General features: G+C 44.9%; 1 protein-coding gene across 2 annotated transcripts in view; it reads left to right on the top strand.

Annotated features, from left to right (window-relative positions):
- Positions 1 to 19,899, top strand: part of LOC122543133 (zinc finger matrin-type protein 4-like) — a 166,392-nt gene that overhangs the window by 90,412 nt on the left and 56,081 nt on the right. The gene's annotated exons all lie outside the window — the stretch shown is intronic.

Raw genomic sequence — 19,899 nt, 5'->3', positions numbered from 1 at the left:
TTATCCCTCTAAACCCTTCTATTCGTGGAACCATCCAGATGTTGTCATTGGACCTGCCTCCACAATCTCCTCAGACAAGTCATTCTGAACACTCACAACCCTCTGCATAAAAGGTTGCACCTCAGGTCCCTTGTAATTCTTTATCCTCTCACTTTAAATCTATGTCCTGTAGTTTTGGATTTCCTTACCCTGGAGAAAAGACCTTAGCTAGTCACCCTATCTTTCTCCCTCATGATTTTAGAAACCACTATAAGGTTACCAACACTCCAGCGACAAAAGCCCCAACCTATTCAACCTTTTCTATAGCTCAAACCCTCCAATCTTGGCAACATCATTGTAAATTTTTTTGTGCACTCTGTGAAGTTTAACAACATCTTTCTTATTGGAGGGCGACCAGAATTGCACGCAGTATTCTCTTATACACGGTATAACTCTCTTGAGTTTTCACGTAAGCATTCAAATGTTTCCTTAAATGAATGGAGGGAGAACTCCATCTTAGAATTAGAATCAGGTTTATTGTCGTGGGGCCAATCTGGGGCCAAATTCATGTTTCTTTTTTAATAAACATCTGAATTTGAAGGCTTTTATGCTCTATATCTGTATTTACACAGATCAGAATCTCATTTGATTTATTCGTGCTTTGTTGACCTGTCCTCCTACCATCAGTGTGTAAACATGGGGTTTCTCTCTTCTTGAATCCACATCATCTCATTGACTGGAAGACGAGGTTTGATGTACTAAATAGCCACCTCCTGTTCCAGTCTTTCTCACTTGTAAGTGGCACTTTCTAATGAACCGGTCAGCTACAGCTTGCAGACAATCAGTGGAAGCAACACTTGTGATGAATAAGAATGAAGGGTGAATTCAAACTGACTTTCTACTTCAGTTTTCCCATTATTTCTCTCCTTGGACACTATCAGAGGAGATCATTGAGTTATAAAGGCTGTATATGTTACTTTATTCCAATCTTTGAACAGTGGGAAGAATGACACTTCTCCAATCACATGCCCAAAGATGACTCTTTAACAGGGAAAGAATCAATGCCCTTTGTCATCTTCTCCTTGCAGTTGAGTTACTTCACATTGAAACATGCACTTTCCTTTTCCCGTTTCTTCCAATACAGAAAGTCAATTGTATCTGGGGAGCAGCAAGTGTGTTTGAGTCAGGGTAACCTAATTATGGTGAATTTCTGGGACCATAATGCTGCAGCATCTCCATGATGGAAATTGAACCTTTTCTTCACAAGGGAAGAACAGCTCTAATCATTTCATGCTGTTACATTGTCAACACATTCACAAGGCAATAGTCATGATATTGCAACATGGAATCATAGAGTAGCACAGCATGGAAACAGACCCTTCAGTCCAACTCGTCCGTGCCAACCAGATATCCAAAACTGATCTAGTCCCATTTTCCATCATTTGGCACTTATCACTGAACCTTTTGTATTCATACACCCATCCAGATGGCTTTTAAATTTTATAACTGTACTAGCTTCCACCACCTCCTCCAGCAGCTCGTCCATACATGCACCATCCCCTGTGCAAACATAGTTGTCCATCAGGATTATTTTAAATCTTTTTTTCTCTAGCTTTAAACCCCTCTAGTTGTGGACTCCCTTACACTCAGAAAAAGACCTTGTCTATTTCCAATATTCATGTCTTTTATGATTTTATAAACCTCTAAAAGGTCACCCCTCAGCCTCTAACACTCCAGGGAAAAAGCCCCAGCCGATGCAGCTATTTCTTAAACTTGCCAATCCTGGCATCATCCTTGTCAATCTTATCTGAACTCTTTCAAGTTTAACAACACCTTTCCTACAGCAGGGAGACCAGAATTAAGTGCTGTTTCTGAAAGTGGCCTCATGAATGTCCTGTACAGCTGCAACATGATGTCCCGACTCCTATACTCAGCACACTAACCAATGAAGATAAACGTGCCAAATGCCTTCTTCACCAGCCTGTGAATCCACTTTCAAATATCTATGCACCTACACACCTGGATCACTTTATTCAGCAACACCATTAACTGGGAGCTTACTATGAGAGTTGTTTGGGAAGTGTATTCTCTGGTCTGGGAATAGCTTGGCCATGTCTGGTTTCTTTGTTAGCCTGTTTGGTCAAGACTGAGGCATTGTGGGTGTGTTCTGTGTGTGCTGCAGGTTTGATCTCTGTGTTTCGCAGGCCAGCTTCTGTATTTCTTATGTGGTCATGCTGTAGGTAGCCAGGGTAGCAGATCTTTCTCCCACATAGTCCAATAGGTTTATTTGGCAGTACAAGCTTGTTTACAGGTAGCTAGTGGGGCAGGGTCATAGGACATAGAATTTAGAGTAAAAGATCAAAGTATCATAGAAGTGTGCCACAAAGATCAGTGCGGTCCCCTGCATTTTGTCATTTATATAAATGACTTATATGTGAATATAGGAGGTATAAGGTTAAAAATCAAACAACACCAGGTAATAAATGCAGTTTAATTTATTAATCCTACCTTGTTCCTGCCTGCCCTGACAGTTTGAATCGCTTCTGTTCTCAACTGTACCAGTCTCAGATCGATCTCTTTCCTCACTATCTCCCTGGGTCCCAGCCTCCCCACCTTACTAGTTTAAATCCTCCCGAACAGCTCTAGCAAATTTCCCTGCCAATATATTAAGTCCCCTCCCAATTTAGGTGCAATCCATCCTCCTTGTACAGGTCACTTCTACCCTAGAAGAGATTCCATTGATCCAAAAATGTGAATCCTTCTCCCATACACCAGCTCCTCAGCCATGCATTCATCTGCTCTCTCCTCCTATTCCTGCCTTCACTAGCTCGTAGCATCGGGAATAATCCAGATATTACTACTCTCAAGGAACTCCTTCTTAAATTCCTGCCTAACTCTCTGAAATCTCCCTTCAGAATCTCAACCTTTTCCCTTCCAATGTCGTTGGTTCCAAAATGGACAATGACCTCTTGCTGGTCCCTCTTCCCCGCGAGAATATTCTGCACCCTCTCTGAGACGTCCTTCAGAAATGAGATAACAAGAATCCAGAGAAAGTACATTCCTGTCAGGGTGAAAGGAAACGCCGTTAGGTATAGGGAATGCTGGATGACTGAAGAAATTGAGGATTTGGTTAAGAAAAAGAAGGAAGCATATGTAAGATATAGACAGGATAGATCGAACGTATCCTTCGAAGAGTATAAAGGCAGTAGGAATATACTTAAGAGAGAAATCAAGAGGGCAAAAAGGGGACATGAAATAGCTTTGGCAAATAGAGATAAGGAGAATCCAAAGAGTTTTTACAAATTCATTAAGGACAAAAGGATAACTAGGGAGAGAATATGGCCCCTCAAAGATCAATAAGGTGCCTTTGTGTGGAGCCGCAGAAAATGGGGGAGATACTAAACGAGTATTTTGCATCAGTATTTACTGTGGAAAAGGATATGGAAGATATAGACTGCAGCGAAATAGATGGTGACACCTTGCAAAATGTCCATATTACAGAGGAGGAAGTGCAGGATGTCTTGAAACGCATAAAGGTGAATAAATCCCCAGGACCTTATCAAGTGTACCCCAGAACTCTGTGGGAAGCCAGAGAAGTGATTGCTGGGCCTCTTGCTGAGGTATTTGTATCATCGATAGTCACATGTGAGGTGCCAGAAGACTGGAGGTTGGCTGATATGGTTCCACTCTTTAAGAAGGGTAGTAAGGACAAGCCAGGGAACTATAGACCAGTGAGCCTGACGTCGGTGGTGGGCAAGTTGTTGGAGGGAATCCTGAGGGAAATGATATACATGTATTTGGAAAGGCAAGGACTGATTATGGATAGTCAACATGGCTTTGTGCATGGGAAATCATGTCTCACAAACTTGATTTGAGTTTTTTGAGGAAGTAACAAAGAGGATTGATGAGGGCAGAGTGGTAGATGTGATCTATATGGACTTCAGTAAGGGGTTTGACAAGGCTCCCATGGGAGACTGGTTAGCAAGGTTAGATCTCATGGAATACAGGGAGAACTAGCCATTTGGATACAGAGCTGGCTCAAAGGTAGAAGACAGAGGGTGGTGGTGGAGGCTTGTTTTTCAGATTGGAGGCCTGTGACCAGTGGAGTGCCACAAGGATCGGTGCTGGGTCCTCTACTTTTTGTCATTTACAGAAATGATTTGAATGTGAGCATAAGAGGTACAGTTAGTAAGTTTGCAGATGACACCAAAATTGGAGGTGTAGTGGACAGCGAAGAAGGTTACCTCAGATTACTACAGGATCTTGACCAGATGGGCCAATGGACGGAGAAGTGGCAGGTGGAGTTTAATTCAGATAAATGCGAGGTGCTGCATTTTTGGAAAGCAAACCTTAGCCTAACTTGGACACTTAATGGTAAGGTGCTAGAGAGTGTTGCTGCACAAAGAGACCTTGGAGTGCAGGTTCATAGCTCCTTGAAAGTGGAATTGCAGGTAGATAGGATAGTGAAGAAGGTGTTTGGTATGCTTTCTTTTATTGGTCAGAGTACTGAGTACAGGAGTTGGGACATCATGTTGCAGCTGTACAGGACATTGGTTAGGCTACTGTTGGAATATTGCGTGCAATTCTGGTCTCCTTCCTATCGAAAAGATGTTGTGAACTTTGAAAGGGTTCAGAAAAGATTTACAAGGATGTTGCCAGGGTTGGAGGATTTGAGCTATAGGGAGAGGCTGAACAGGCTGGGGCTGTTTTCCCTGGAGCGTCAGAGGCTGAGGGGTGATCTTATAGAGGTTTACAAAATTATGAGGAGCATGGATAGGGAGCAAAGTCGTTTCCCTGGGGTGGTGGAGTCCAGAACGGGAGGGCATAGATTTAGGGTGAGAGGGGAAAGATATAAAAGGGAATTAAGGGGCAACTTTTTCATGCAGAGGGTGGTACATGTATGGGATGAGCTGCCAGAGCATATGGTGGAGGCTGGTACAATTGCAAAATTTAAAAAGCATTTGGATGGGTATATGAATAGGAAGGGTTTGGAGGGATATGGGCCAGGTGCTGGCAGATGAGACTAGATTGGGTTGAGATATCTGGTTGCCATGGACAAGTTGGACTGAAGGGTCTGTTTCCATGCTGTACATCTCTATGACTCTGTGACTGTATAAGACTGGGATTGCCAGAGCATAAGGGCTGAGGTGGGATGGAATTTGTTAAGTGCATTCAGGAAAATGTCTTTAAGGAGTATATAGAGGGTCCTACATGGGAAGGAGCAGAAATCAACCTAGTCTTGGGAAATAGGGCAGGACAGGTGACGGACCTCTAGAGTGTGGTGCTGGAAAAGCACAGCAGGTTAGACAACATCCGAAGAGCAGGAAAATCAAAATTTCGGGCAAACATCTATCATCAGGAATGGAGCCTGGGAGCTTCGGAGATGGAGAGAAAAATGAGAGGTGTTGGGGCTGTGTGGATGGTAGCTGAGGGTGCAATAGGTGGATGGAGGTGGGGGTAATTGGCATAGGTCGGAGGGGAGGGTGGAAGGAAAATGAACAGATGGGACTGGTTATGAGGGTGGCACTGAGCTGTAAGGATGGAACTTGGATAAGGTGAGAGTGGGAAAATGAAGAAACTGGTGAAATCCACATTGATGCCCTGGGGTTGGAGGGAAACAAGGCGGAAGCCAAGGCATTCTTCCTCCAGACGTGGGTGGGAAGGGAGTGGCAATGGAGGAGGCCCAGGACCTGCATGTCCTTGGCAGAGTGGGAGGGGGAGTTGAAGTGTTCGGCCACAGGGCTGTGGGGTTGATTGGTGCGGGTGTCCCGGAGATCTTCTCTGAAGCACTCTGCGAGTAGGCGTCCTGTGTCCCCAGTGTCGAGAAGACCACATCAGGAGAAAAGGATGCAGTAAATGACATGTGTGGCAGTGCAGGTGAAACTTTGATGGATGTGGGAGGCTCCTTTTGGGCCTTGGGTGGAGGTGAGGGGGAGGTGTGGGGGCAGGTTTAGCAATTCCTGTGGTGGCAGGAGAAGATGCCGGGAGGGGAGGGTGGGTTATTGGGGGGGGCCGTTGACCTGACAAGGCAGTTGAGGAGAGAATGGTCATTATGGAAAGGGGATAGCAATGGAGAGGGAAATATATCTCTGGTGGTGGGGTCCGTTTGTGGGTGGTGGGAATGACGGAGGATGATGCAATGTGTGCAAAGCTTGGTGGGGTGGAAGGTGAGGACCAGGGGGTTCTGTCCTTATTGCAGTTGAAGGAATGGGGTTTGACAGCGAAGGTGCAGGAAGTGGATGAGATGCGTTGGAGGGCATCATCAACTGCATGGGAGGGGAAATTGCGGTCTTCAAAGAAGGAAGCCATCTGGTGTGTTCTTTGGTGGAACTGGTCCTCCTGGAAGCAGATGTGGTAGAGGCGGAGGAATTGGGAATAAGAGATAGCATTTTTACAGGAGGCAGGGTGGGTGGAGGTATAATCCAGGTAGCTGTGGGAGTCGGTGGGTTTGTAGAAGATGTCAATGTTGAGTCTGTCACACTTGATGGAGATGGAGAGATCCAGGAAGGGGAGAGAGTTGTCTGAGATGGTCCAGTGAATTTAAGGTCGGGTGGAATGTGTTGGTGAAGTTGATTAACTGTTCACCTCCTTGTGGGAGTACAAGGTGGCACTGATGCAGTCATCAATGTAGCAGAGGAAAAGGTGGGGAATGGTGCCGGTGCAACTACGGAAGATGGATTGTTCCATGTAGCCAACAAAGAGACAGGCATAGCTGGGACCCATGTGGGTGCCCTTGGCTTCCTCTTTCATCTGGAGGAAGTGGGAGGATTCGAAGGAGAAATTATTGAGGGTGAGGATCAGTTCAGCCAACCAAATAAGAGTGTCAGTGGAAGGGAACTGGTGGAGATGTCGGGAGAGGAAGAACCGGTGGGCTTGGAGGCCTTGGTCATGGCGGATAGAGGTGTATGGGCACTGGTTGTCCATGGTGAAGATGAGGCCAGAACCCTTCGCCCTGTCCTCACCTACCTGCATATACATCGCATCATCCTCTGCCATTTTTGCTACCTACAAACAGACCCCACCACCTGAATTATATTTCCCTCCCCACCCCCATCCGCATTCCGTAAAGACAGTTAGCTCTGCAACTGCCTTGTCGGGTCCATGCCCCCCAACCGTCCACCCTCCCCTCCCGACACCTTCCCCTGCCACCGCAGGAATTGCAAAACCTGCCCCCACACCTCTCCCCTTACCTCCATCCAAGGCCCCCAAAACAGCCTTCCATATCCATCAAGGTTTCACTTGCACTTCCTCACATGTCATTTACCGTATCCATTGCCCCCGATGCAGTCTCCTGTGCATTGGGGAGGAATGACGCCTACTTGCAGAGCGCTTCAGAGAACACCCGCACCAACCAACCCCACAGCCCCATGGCCGAGCACTTCAACTCCCCCTCCCGCTCCGTCAAGGACATGCAGGTCCTTGGCCTCCTCCATCGCCACTCCCTAACCACACTCCCTAACCACCCAATGCCTGGAGGAAGATCTTCCGCCTCGGGACTCTCCAATCGCATGGCATCAATGTGGATTTCACCAGTTTCTTGATTTCCCCTCCCCGCACCTTATACCTGTTCCACCCTTCCAGCTCAGCACCGCCCTCATGACCTGTCCCACCTGTCCATCTCACCTATCTGCCCCACTCTTCCCTCTGACCTATCACCATTACCCTCACCTTCATCCACCTATAGGGCTCTTATCTCTCCTCACCAATGCTCGCAGCCTCATTAATTGATTTTCCAGCTCCTCGGACACTGACTGACCTGCTGTGCGTTTCCAGCACCACACTCTGGACTCTAATCTCCAGCATCTGCAGTCCTTACTTTCGCAGATGACGAAGCTGACAGTGGGGGAGCACTTTGAGACCAGAGACCACAGTTCTACTAATTTTAAAGTAGTTATGGAGAGGGACAAAATTTGTTCATAGGTTCATGTTCTAAACTGAAGCAAGGCAGATTTTTATGGAATTAGACAGGAGCGTGCAGGGGTTGACTGGAATAATTGCAGGCAAAGGGAGCTTCGATAAGTGGAGGCCTTTAAAAGTGAGATAGCTAGAGTTCAAGATCTATATATTCCTTTGAGGGTGATGGGCAAGGTTGGCAGGAATAGGGAACCCTGGATAACAAGAGACATTGAGGCTTCGACTAGAAAACAGAAGGAGGTGTGGCTCAGGTTGCTGGGATCAAGGGAATCCCTGGATGTATGCAGGGAATACAGGAGTTTACTGAAGAAGAAAATCAGGAGGGCAAAAAGGAGGCACAAGATAGCCTTGGCTGAGAAGATTAGGGTGAATCCAAAGAGGTTCTTTTAGAATGCCAAAGGAAAAAGAATAACTAGAGAGAGAATAGGACCCCTCAAGGACTAAAGTGGACATGTACTTGTAGAAACACAAGAGATGGACAAGGTTCTCAATGAATATTTCTTCTCTGGGTTTGCCATGGAGAAAGACTTGAAGACTAGGGAACATGGGGAAGTTAGTGGTCATATCTTGGGAACAGTTCATATCACAGTAGAGGAAGTGTCGGATGTATTAGAATGTATCAAGGTGGTCCTGACCAGATATATCCAAGAACACTGCAAGAGGCCTAACACATGTGGTAGGTAGGTTACTTGGGAAGATTCTGAGGGATTAGATATATATACATTCGGAAAGACAGGGTTTGATTAGGAATAGTCAGCATGGCTTTGTGTGTGGGAGATCATGCCTCACAAATTTGTTAGAGTTCTTTGATGAAGTGACCAGGAACGTTGAGGGGGACAGGGCAGTAGACAGTGTCGATATGGATTTCAATAAGGCCTTTGATAAGGTTTCACGTGGTCAGCTTCTCTGGAAGGTTAGATTGCATGGAATCCAGGGCGAGTTGGCAAATAGGATACAAAATTGGCTTGATGGAAGGAAACAGAGGGTAATAGTGAAAGGATGCTTGTTGGACTGGAGGCATGTAACCAGTGTAGTGCATCAGGGGTCAGTGCTGTACCCATTGCTGTTTGTTATCCTGATCAATGATTTGGATGAGAATGTACAAGGCATGCATAGTAAATTTGCAGATGACACTAAAATAGGCACTAAAATAGACACTAAAATGGACATCGAGGAAGGTTATCAGAAATTACCACAGGATCTTAATCAACTGGGGAAGTGGATCGAGAAATGGCAAATGGAGTTTAATATAAATAAGTGTGAGGTCTTGCATTTTGGAAAGTCAAATTAAGGTTGGAGTTTCATGGTGAATGGTAGGGCATTAAGGAGTGTAGTGGAACAGGGAGACCTCTGAAAGTTGAGTCACAAGTAAACAGGGCAGTGAAGAAGGCTTTTGGCACACTGGCCTTCATCAGTCAGAGTATTGAGTATAGACATTGGGAAGTTATGTTGCAATTGTACAGGACATTGGTGAGGCTGCACTTGGAGTATTGTGTTCAGTTTTGGTCACCTTGCTACAAGAAGGATGTTATTAAACTGAAAAGAGTGCAGAAGAAATTCATAAGGATTTTGTCAGGACTCAAGGGTCTGAGTTATAGGGAGAAATTAGACAAGCTGGGATTTTTTTCTTTACAGTATAGGAGACTAAGGGGGGATCTTATAGAACTGTATAAGATCATGAGAGCCATGAACAGGGTGGATGCACTCAGTCTTTTTCCCTGGTTGGAGAAACAAGGACCAGAAGGCATCAGTTTAAAGTTAGAGAAGAAAGAATATACGAGAACCTGAGGGGAAGCTTTTTTACTTCGAACGTGGTATGCATTTGGAATGAGCTGCCAGCGGAAGTTATTGAGATAGGTACATTAACAACATTTAAAAGGCATTTGGACAAATACATGGACAGGAAAGATTTAGAAGGATGTGGGCCAAGTGCCAGAAAATGGGGTTAGCGTTGATGGACATTTTGGTTGGCATGGACCAGTTTGGGCCAAAGGATTTGTCTGCATGCTGTAGAATTCTATAACTTAGCGACCAGTGACGTCAGGCTCACTGATCTATCCTTACCAACTTTCTACAGCACAGGGTCCCACTGATCCTGCTGGAATCTCACAGACTCCACAAAATAGGTATTTGGCCTAACAGTGTTATGTGGGGTCACACTAAGGTAACGCAGGCACCTCCAAGATTGACTGTGCCCCATCACAATAGATGAGCAGGCCCACAAGGTTGGCAGGACCAAACAGTCCCGTGAGCCCGTAGTGTGATCAGGTCCTACTGGGACCCAGTGGGCACCAGCCCACTTGAGCAGGTTCCAGGAATGGAGACTGGTTGTGGTTGAGTGATTAGGCCTCTGTGAATCAATTGCCCATGCAATTCTGTGAGACCTGTGTGAATCAATGAGGCCGAACAATAAGCTACAGAAATTGCGATCCCTTAATTTCAACATTTCATTGCAGTCCAATACGGTTCCGTTTGAGAGCAGGTTGAAGAACAATCTACTCAACCCCTATAATGGAGGAAGTGAGAATTGCAGATGCTGGAGATCAGAATCAAAATGCACATCTGGTCCGAGGAACAGGAGAGTCGACATTTTGGAAAGTGACAGCGATAGGTTGGAGTGGAAGGTAGAGTGGATAGTTGGGAAGGAAGATGGACAGGTAGGCAGCTCTGAGTTGGAGGGTTGGATCTGGGATGAGGTGGGGGGAGGGGAGAAGAGGAAACTGGTGAAATCAACATTGATGCCGTGTGGTGAGAGGGTCCCAAGGCGGAAGATCAGGCATTCTTCCTCCAGTCGTAGGGTGGCTTGGATTTGGCAATGCAGGAGGTTCAGGACTTGCATGAACTTGGCGGAGCGAGAGGAGAGAGTTGAAATGGTCTGCCACAGGATGGTGGGGTTGTTTGGGGCATGTGTCCCAGAGATGATCCCTGAAATGTCCCGCGAGTTGGCATCTTGTCTCCCCAATGCAGAGGAGACCACATCAAGAGCAACAGACACAGTAGATCATGTGGTCAACAATTCCTTCCATCACAACTTCTTCACTTGCCACATCTTCATTCTTTAACCCCACCTCTCCAACAGCAACAAAGATAGACCCTCCCACTAGTCCTCACCTTCCACCTGATCAATCTCCAGATACAACAACCATCACCTGCCTTTTCCACCACCTTTAATCAGACCCCACCGCTAGAGATATATTTCCTTCCCCACCCCTATCAGCATTCCACAGAGACCATTCCCTCCACGACACCTTCGTTAGGTCCGAGCACACCACCAACCCACCCTCCACTCCCAGTACCTTCCCTTGCCACCGCAAGAGGTATAAAACCTGCACCCGCACCTGCCCTCTCACCACCATCCAAGGCCCCAAAGGATCCTTCACATCCGGCAGAGGTTTTCCTGCACATCCAAACACCTCATCTACTGTGTCCGTTGCTCTTGATGTAGTCTCCTCTACGTTGGGGAGATAGGACACCAATGTGCAGAATGTTTCAGAGAACATCTCCGGAACACATGCAACAAATAACCCCACTGCCCTGGGGCTGACCACTTCAACACCCCCCTCCCATTCCACCAAGGACATGCAAGTCCTGGGCCTCCTCCATCAACAAATCTTAGCCACCCAATGCCCAGAGGAAGAATGCCTCATCTTCCACCCAGGGATCCTTCAACCAAATAGCATCAATGTCGATTTCGCCAGTTTCCTCATTTCCCCTCCCCCACCTCATCCGAGATTCAACCCTCCAACTCGGCACTGCCCTCTTGAACTGTCCTACCTGTCCATCTTCCTTCCCACCTGTACTCTCCACTCCAACCTATCACCATCACCCCCACCTGCATCCACCTATCACTTTCCTAGCTACCTCCCGCCTCCCAGCCCCACTCCCCTCTTATTTATCTCGCAGCTCCCTTCGCCCTGGCACATTCCTGATGAAGGGCTTATGCCTGAGAAGTTGACTCTCCTGCTTCTTGGATGTTGCCTGACCTATTGTGCTTTTCCAGCACCACACTTTACAACTCAACCCCAACAATGCGTCTTAACTCAAATTGTAGATGAGCCCTCATCTGTTTGATCACATGGATTTTTCTCATTTCTCTGGAATACTCCCAACTTGTGTCAAATTACTGGCTTTTTTAATTTGTAACCCTGACGATAGAGATTAACAAGGAATTGTTTTTATTCAGTCATGGGATGAGGGCATCACTAGCTAGGCCAGCATTTATTGCCCATCCCTAATTGCCCTGAGAGAAATTCAGAGTCAGTCACATTACTGTGGGTCTGGCGTCACATGTAGGCAGCACCAGGTGAGCATGGCAGTTTCCTTCCCTTAAGTATACTAAATACTAGCCGGGCAAAAGAAAATGCTTTAAATCCGCTAATTAGGGGTTAGATTTTTTTTAAGACCTTGGAGATGTAAGGATGCTTTTATAACTTAAGACACCTGTAATTCAATGTCCATCATAACATGTATTTTGGAAGTGACCATTATTTTCCCCTGTTGGAAACAGTACCTTGTAGCTCTCACCATCTCACAAGTTAGCACAGTTCAGAAGAATACAAACTAATTTGCTGAGGAATTGTTTTTGCCAATCTGTGTGTGCCCTTCCACATTCAGTGAAATGCGAAGCTGTATAAGCACACAGCTTTTGTTTCTTTTAAGTATCTGCTGGGAAAATCAGTGTATTGTATATCTGACTTTTAATTACATTACCGAAGGCAACTTCCAAATAGTCCATGAATTATTTGATGACTCAGTTTAATTGCATTCTTTCAGACTTTGTGTAAAAGCAAAGAATTAATTTATCTTGCTGTTAATTATGCAAAAATGTCAGATGAAAAGAGTCTCCAATCTCTGCAATCTTATTATAACTGATAAGTTTCAAGTAAATTAGATGCTCATTTTCTATGCTACCCTCAGTATCTAAAAATAAAGTAACATGGAGTGGAGAAGAAAGCACCAAATCATCAGAAACTGGCCTTTGCTGTTTGGTGAGTCAGGTGAGAGATAAACCCCAATTTCACTTTGAAATGTTTCACCCAAAGAAAACAATTACCCTGTATGCACCAGGCCAATAAATATATGCCATGTCTGTTCCAACTGTATCGAAGAGGTTGGTGTTACCATCAAGGTTCAATTCCTCATTAATTGGCTCTCCACTGCAAATCTCACTCCAGCAACTATCATTCTTGCCCTGAGGCATAAGTTCCAACCTTCTAGGTTCTAATGCCAACCTTATTACTCTTCCAAAATGTATCAGATCTTCTTTACAAACAAGGAGGGCTTACAGATACTGCCATCGTGAATATGCAGCTGTGTACAGATGCAGAATTTCAAGAGAATGTAAATATGCAACATGAGGTGCAAATCAGAGCAAGTCCAATGATCTGTTGTGCACTAGAATAATTATTTGCAACATCCTCAGTTACCTAGATATGCATTGTTTGTTGAATGTGGGAGTTTGAGTTATATCAGCAGTTAAGTGAGATGACAGAAATACTGTCATGACTGGATCATTCTGGTCTATTGTGTCATATCTGGATATTAGATTGGAGCTGTACAATCCTGATATTATATACTTCTTGCTCCTGTCAGCAAAGTTAAGTTTCATATTGCACCAACATAAAACTTTTAATGATACTGCATCAATCATGGCAATGTGAACATGGCATTGAAAATTAATGGTCACAAGGGAATTGAGAGTCCTCCACTGATAGTTGGTATGGACAATAGGAATTGATATTCAGGGGTTGAGTTGTGCTTAATGCAGCCATTGGGATACCCCAAAAACAGGAAGACTCCATTCTGTTAAGTTAAAAATCACACAACACCAGGTTACAGTCCAACAGGTTTATTCAGACACCGGAGGAATTCATCAGACGAATGAGACTCAGAGAATTCTTCCACGACGTCAGCAGCGATCCCAATGAGACAACTGATGAACCGGATCAGTCATCAGAGAGATACGTAGTGAAAAGACCAAAGAAGGAGTCAATTTGACTCCATAGGGCCACTGCCCTGGGCTTGACATGTATGCTCAGACCGTCAGGAAATGTGTAAGTGCCAGATTCATCAGCCGCACCCACAAGGTAGAGCAAAAAATCACCCGATCACAACACAATGCCATCAATGCACTCAAAACCAATCACAACATTATTTGGAGATACCAATGTTGAACTGGGGTGTACAAAATTAAAAATCACACAACACCAAAAAGCTAGTGCTTCCAATTAAACCTGTTGGACTATAATCACAACATTGTCATCAAACCAGCAGATAAAGGAGGAGCCATCATCATTCAGAGTAGAGTGGACTACTGCAAGGAAGTGTACTGACAACTGAACAACCAGGAACATTACAGGCAACTATTGGCTGATCTGACCAAAGAGCACACCCATGGACTAAACAGATTAATCAAGACTTTTGATCCAGTCATCCAGTCCTACAGAGCTCCCTATGCACTCTCATCCCATGGTACTTCTACTGCCTTCCAAAGATACACAAAGCCAACACACCTGATCTTCCAATCATGTCAGGCAACAAAACCCTGTGTGAGAACCTCTCTGGATATTTCAAGGGCATCTTGAAACCCATTGTACAGGGACCCTGAGCTTTTGTCGCGACACTACAATTTCTTACAGAAACTCAGCATCCACGAACCAGTCGAAACGGGAACATTCCTCGACACAATGGACGTTTCAGCACTCTACACCAGCATACTCCACAATGATGGCATCGCTGCAATAGCCTCAGTACTCAATACCAACAACTGCCAATCTCTGAGCACCATTCTACAACTCATCTGCTTCATCTTTGACCTGAATGTTTTCACCTTTGACAACTAGTTCTTCATCCAGACACACACAACAGCCATGGGGACCAGATTTGCACCCCAATATGCCAACATTTTCATGCACAAGTTCGAACAAGACTTTGTTGCTGCACAGGACCGCCAACCAGCACTGTACCCGAGATATATCAACAACATTTCCTTCTTCTGGAACCATGGCAAGGAGTTACTGAAACAACTACACAGTGATATCAACAAGTTTCGTTCCACCATCAGACTTACCATGAACTACTCTTTAGCACCTATCTCATTCTTGGACACACTCATCTCCATCAAGGATGGGCACCTCAGTACCTCACTCTACTGCAAACCCACGGATAACCTCACAATACTACACTTCTCCAGCTTCCACACTAAACATATTAAAACATCCATACCCTATGGACAAGCTGTATGCATACACAGGATCTGTTCAAATGAGGAGCAAAACGATGGATGCCTGAAGGTGCTGAAGGACACCCTCATAAGAACAAGGTACGATGCTCAACTCATCGATCGCCAGTTCTGATGTGCTACAAAGAGAAACTGTAATTACCTCCTCAGGAGACAGACATGGGATGCGACCAATATGATACCCATTGTTGTCAAGTAATTCTCGGGAGCGGAAAAACTGTGCCAAGTTCTTTGCAGCCTGCAATGCATTATCGATGAGAATTAACACCTTGCCAAGACCTTCCCCATGCCTCCACTTCTCACCTTTAAAAGAACCACCAAACCTTAAACAGATCATTGTTCGCAGCAAACTGTGAACATCTACTACAACACCACACAACCCTGTCATGGCAACCACTGCAAGACGTGTCAGAGTGTCGACATTACACGTGGGGACACCACTCACCATGTACATGGCAGGCATTCATGTGACTCGGCCTATGTTGTCTATCTCATACGCTGCAGGCAAGGTTTCCCCAAGGCATGGTACATTGGTGAGATCAAGCAGATGCTACGACAACGGATGAATGGACATTGAGCAGCAATTGCCAATCAGGGATGTTCCCTCCCAGCCGGGGAACATTTCAGCAGTCAGGAATGTTCAGCCTCAGACCTTTGGGTGACCATCCTCCAAGGTGCACTTCAGGATACTCAGCAACACAGAGTGACAGAACAGAGGCTGATAGCCAAGTTCGGTACCCATGAGGATGGCCTCAACCGGGACCTTGGGTTCGTGTCAGACTACAGGTGATCCCACCACACTATACACACTCAAACAAACACTCTCACACATACACATTCTTATATACTCACACATTCACGCCGACCCTCTCATACACATGCTCTCTCTTAGGCACACACACACTTATACTTACACTCTTGGGCGGCACGGTGGCACAGTGGTTGTGGGCGGCATGGTGGCACAGTGGTTAGCACTGCTGCCTCACAGCGCCAGAGACCCGGGTTCAATTCCCGCCTCAGGCGACTGACTGTGTGGAGTTTGCACGTTCTCCCCGTGTCTGCGTGGGTTTCCTCCGGGTGCTCCGGTTTCCTCCCACAGTCCAAAGATGTGCAGGTCAGGTGAATTGGCCATGCTTAATTGCCCGTAGAGTTAGGTAAGGGGTAAATGTAGGGGTATGGGTGGGTTGCGCTTCGGTGTGGACTTGTTGGGCCGAAGGGCCTGTTTCTACACTGTAAGTAATCTATCTATCTAAATCTATCTAAATCTATCTATCTATCTATCTATCTATCTATCTATCTATCTGTCTATCTAATCTATCTATCTATAATCTATCTATCTTGTATACTCACACACTCGCTCATAGACACACTCTCTCTCAGGCACACATACACATACACTTACACATTCACACCGACCCGCTCTCATAAACATGCTCTCTCTTAGTCGCACACACATATATCCCTCTGAGAGGCATACACATGCAAACACGCACTCACACTTGCATGCTTACACACACACATTCTCTTTCTTGCTCTCTCTCTCGCCCTCTCTCTCATTCTCTCCCTGTCTCCCTCAAATGCACGCGCACACACATAGGTCTATCGGGTGAATTTGCATTTGCAGAATTGTGATTGCTGATATATTCTATTTTGTTCAAAAGGGACACAATCTGCAGGCAGTCAATCAATCCAGGTAAAACTTTAAAATTCCTACTTTGGAAATAGAATCAGTCTGACTCAATACAGACAAACTCTCAGGAATATGTTGATTAGGGATAGTCAACACAGTATTGTGAAGGGTAGGTCATGCTTCACAAACCTTATTGAGCTCTCTGAGAAGGTGACCGAATAGGTGGTTGAGGGCAAAGCTCAGGTTGGTTGGTGTTGGTGTTTAAAAGTATGGTGGATGTGGTGTATATGCATTTCCTGAAACGTCGATTTTACTGCTCCTCAGATGCTGCCTGAACTGCTGTGCTCTTCTAGCACCACTAATCCAGAATCTGGTTGCCAGCATTTGCAGTCATTGTTTTTATCTAGTAAATTTGCAGATGACACTAAGGTCAGTAGAGTGGTGGATAGTGCAGAAGGATATTGTAGGTTACAGCTGGGCATAGATAAGCTGCAGAGCTGGGCTAGAGTTGGCAAATGGAGTTTTATGTGGAAAAGTGTGAGATGATTCACTTTGGAAGGAATAACTAGAATGCAGAGTACTGGAATAATGGTAAGATTCTTGGTAGTTTAGATGAGCAGAGAGATCTCGATGTCCATGTACATAGATTTTTGAAAGTTGATACCCAAGTGATAGGGTTGTTAAGAAGGCATATGGTGTGTTAGCTTTTAGTAGTAGAGGTCATGCTGCAGCTGTGCAAAACTCTGGTGTGGCCACACTTGGAGTATTGTGAACAGTTCTGGTCACCTCATTAGACGAAGGATGTCAAAGCTTTGGAAAGGGTTCAGAGGAGATTTACTTGGGAGTTGCCTAGAACAGAGGGAAGGTCTTATGAGGGAAGGCTAAGGGACTTGAGGCTGTTTTCAATAGAGAGAAGAAGGTTGAGAAATTACTCAATTGAAACATATAAGATCATCAGAATAGATACAGTAGACAGTGAGAGCCTTTTTCCTCAGATGGTGATGGACAGCACGAGGTGACATAGCTTTAAATTGAGGGGTGATAGATATAGAGCAAATGTCAGAGATAGTTTCCCTACTCAGAGAGTAGTAGGGATGTGGAATGCACTGCCTGCAACAGTAGTAGATTCGCCAACTCTAAGGGCATTTAAATGGTCTTTGGATAGGCATATGGATGAGAATGGAATAGTATAGGTTAGATGGGCTTCAGATTGATTTCACAGGTTGGTGCAGCATCGAGGGCCAAAAGGCCGGTACTGCGCTGTAATGTTCTATGTTCATAGTTTTAATGCATTGTCTGAGCTGAGATGTCACCTTTTTTCATAAAGCCTTAAGTTATCTCAAGAATGTGATTTGAAAGAAGTACTGGGATTTACATGTTCATGAATTGAAACCTGCAACTCATTCTAAAAGATGAAGGACTCAATACCAACCTAGGTTTATTCAATATATCGTATCAGTTGCATGCATGACACTGATCGTTTGCTATAAATTCTGTGTCTTTTGATTCTGCTTCACAGCTACCTGATGAAAGAGCAGCGCTCCAAAGGCTAGTACTTCCAAATAAACCTGTTGAACTATAACTTGGTGTTGTGTGAGTTTTAACTTTGTCCACCCCAGTCCAACTCCAACACTCCACACCATTCTATAAAATTTGGCTTCTACTTAGCACTCTATATTTGGTTCTGTTTCCTGGAGGTCACCTTTCCATCCCTGTCTGTTCATCCATTTGTAAGCAACATTCTCAGACACAGATTTTGACACCTGGCACACAGTTAGTTTAAGACTTCAGAAGGAACAAATTGACTTTGGTTGAACATCTGGAGTGACACCCTGGGATGTTTTTGAAAGTATCTATTAACATTTTGAGATAAGGCAAATTGACTCTTGTTTTAGAATGTTGTAGGTTGTATTGTTGAGAAAGTTTTCAGTTGTTTATAATATTGTGTACTGTAGAAGCTGCTGAACTACATCTTGTCATGTCAGTTTTGTTGTTTGTTTGAGGTCTCATCCTGTTGAGTCTCCAAAGTCATGCTGTTGGAGACTGTGGAATTTTATGCAAGAACTCTTCATTTATGGCTTGATCTCTCCATGAGTTGTCTCTGCAACTGATTAGATTCTAGCTTTTGTTCCTATACAGATCTCTCTACTTAATCCTGTGGCTCTGAGCTGGGTCAAAATCCCATCCCCCACCCAAAGGCATTGTGGGTTTACCGACAGTACAATTTATGAAGGCAGCTCATGCCACCTTCTTAAGGGAAACTAGGAACAGGCAATAAATGTTATTCCAGCCCATGTCCCATATCCCATGAGTGAATAAAAGAAATGATCACATCATTATACTTACTTCTGATGTTAACCTTATTGCTTTCCAAAAGCTGTCAATATGTGTGGAGAGTTTTCAGAGCACGTTGTTGGATGTGGATTGACCTGAAGCTTTCTTACTGAGCTGGATGCAATTAACAATTTTTTTTAGCTTTGCGAGTCCAGACCATTGACAGGCAAGAGAAAACTGTCAAGAAAAGTATGTGTAATTGTTATAACATTTGCAGAAGTTATGCACTTTACTTTTGCCCTCTTCACTTGTTCTAAAATATGTGTGCAACTAAACCACACACATAATTGTTAGGGCGTACTGGCAAACTGAAAACTGAAACCAGACTTTAGACAACTGAAACAAAGAGGTTGACATGGCCATGAAAGGGGTCTAGTTAATGGTTTCCTTGTTTTACAATATATAATTTTTAATCCCCTTGAGGGATATGGGTATCACTGGCTGGCCAGCACTTATTGACCATCCCAAGCTGCTCTTCAACTGAGTGTTTAGAGTCAGTCACATTGCTTTGGGTCTGGAATCACATTTAGGCTAGACAAGGTGAGAGTGGCAGATTTCCTTTCCTAGTGAAGGGACATCAATTCTCCTGCTCCTCGGATGCTGCCTGACCTGCTGCGCTTTTCCAGCACCACACGTTCAACTCTGATCTCCAGCATCTGCAGTCCTCATTTTCTCCTAGATTTCCTTTCATGAAGGACACTAGTGAGCCAGGTGGGCTTTGCCCCAGCAATGCATTTGGGCTAATAAGTGTTCAAGCTCATGGCTCTTCTGCTTCTATCACCAGGCCTGCTGCATCCTTTCT

The sequence above is a fragment of the Chiloscyllium plagiosum genome, unplaced genomic scaffold, assembly GCF_037043375.1.
Source record: "Chiloscyllium plagiosum isolate Xiang-an unplaced genomic scaffold, Cpla_swu_hap1 HiC_scaffold_48, whole genome shotgun sequence".
Classification (NCBI taxonomy): Eukaryota; Metazoa; Chordata; class Chondrichthyes; order Orectolobiformes; family Hemiscylliidae; genus Chiloscyllium; species Chiloscyllium plagiosum.
Note: the sequence above shows the minus strand (reverse complement) of the source record. Positions and strands in the feature narration are given on the sequence as shown.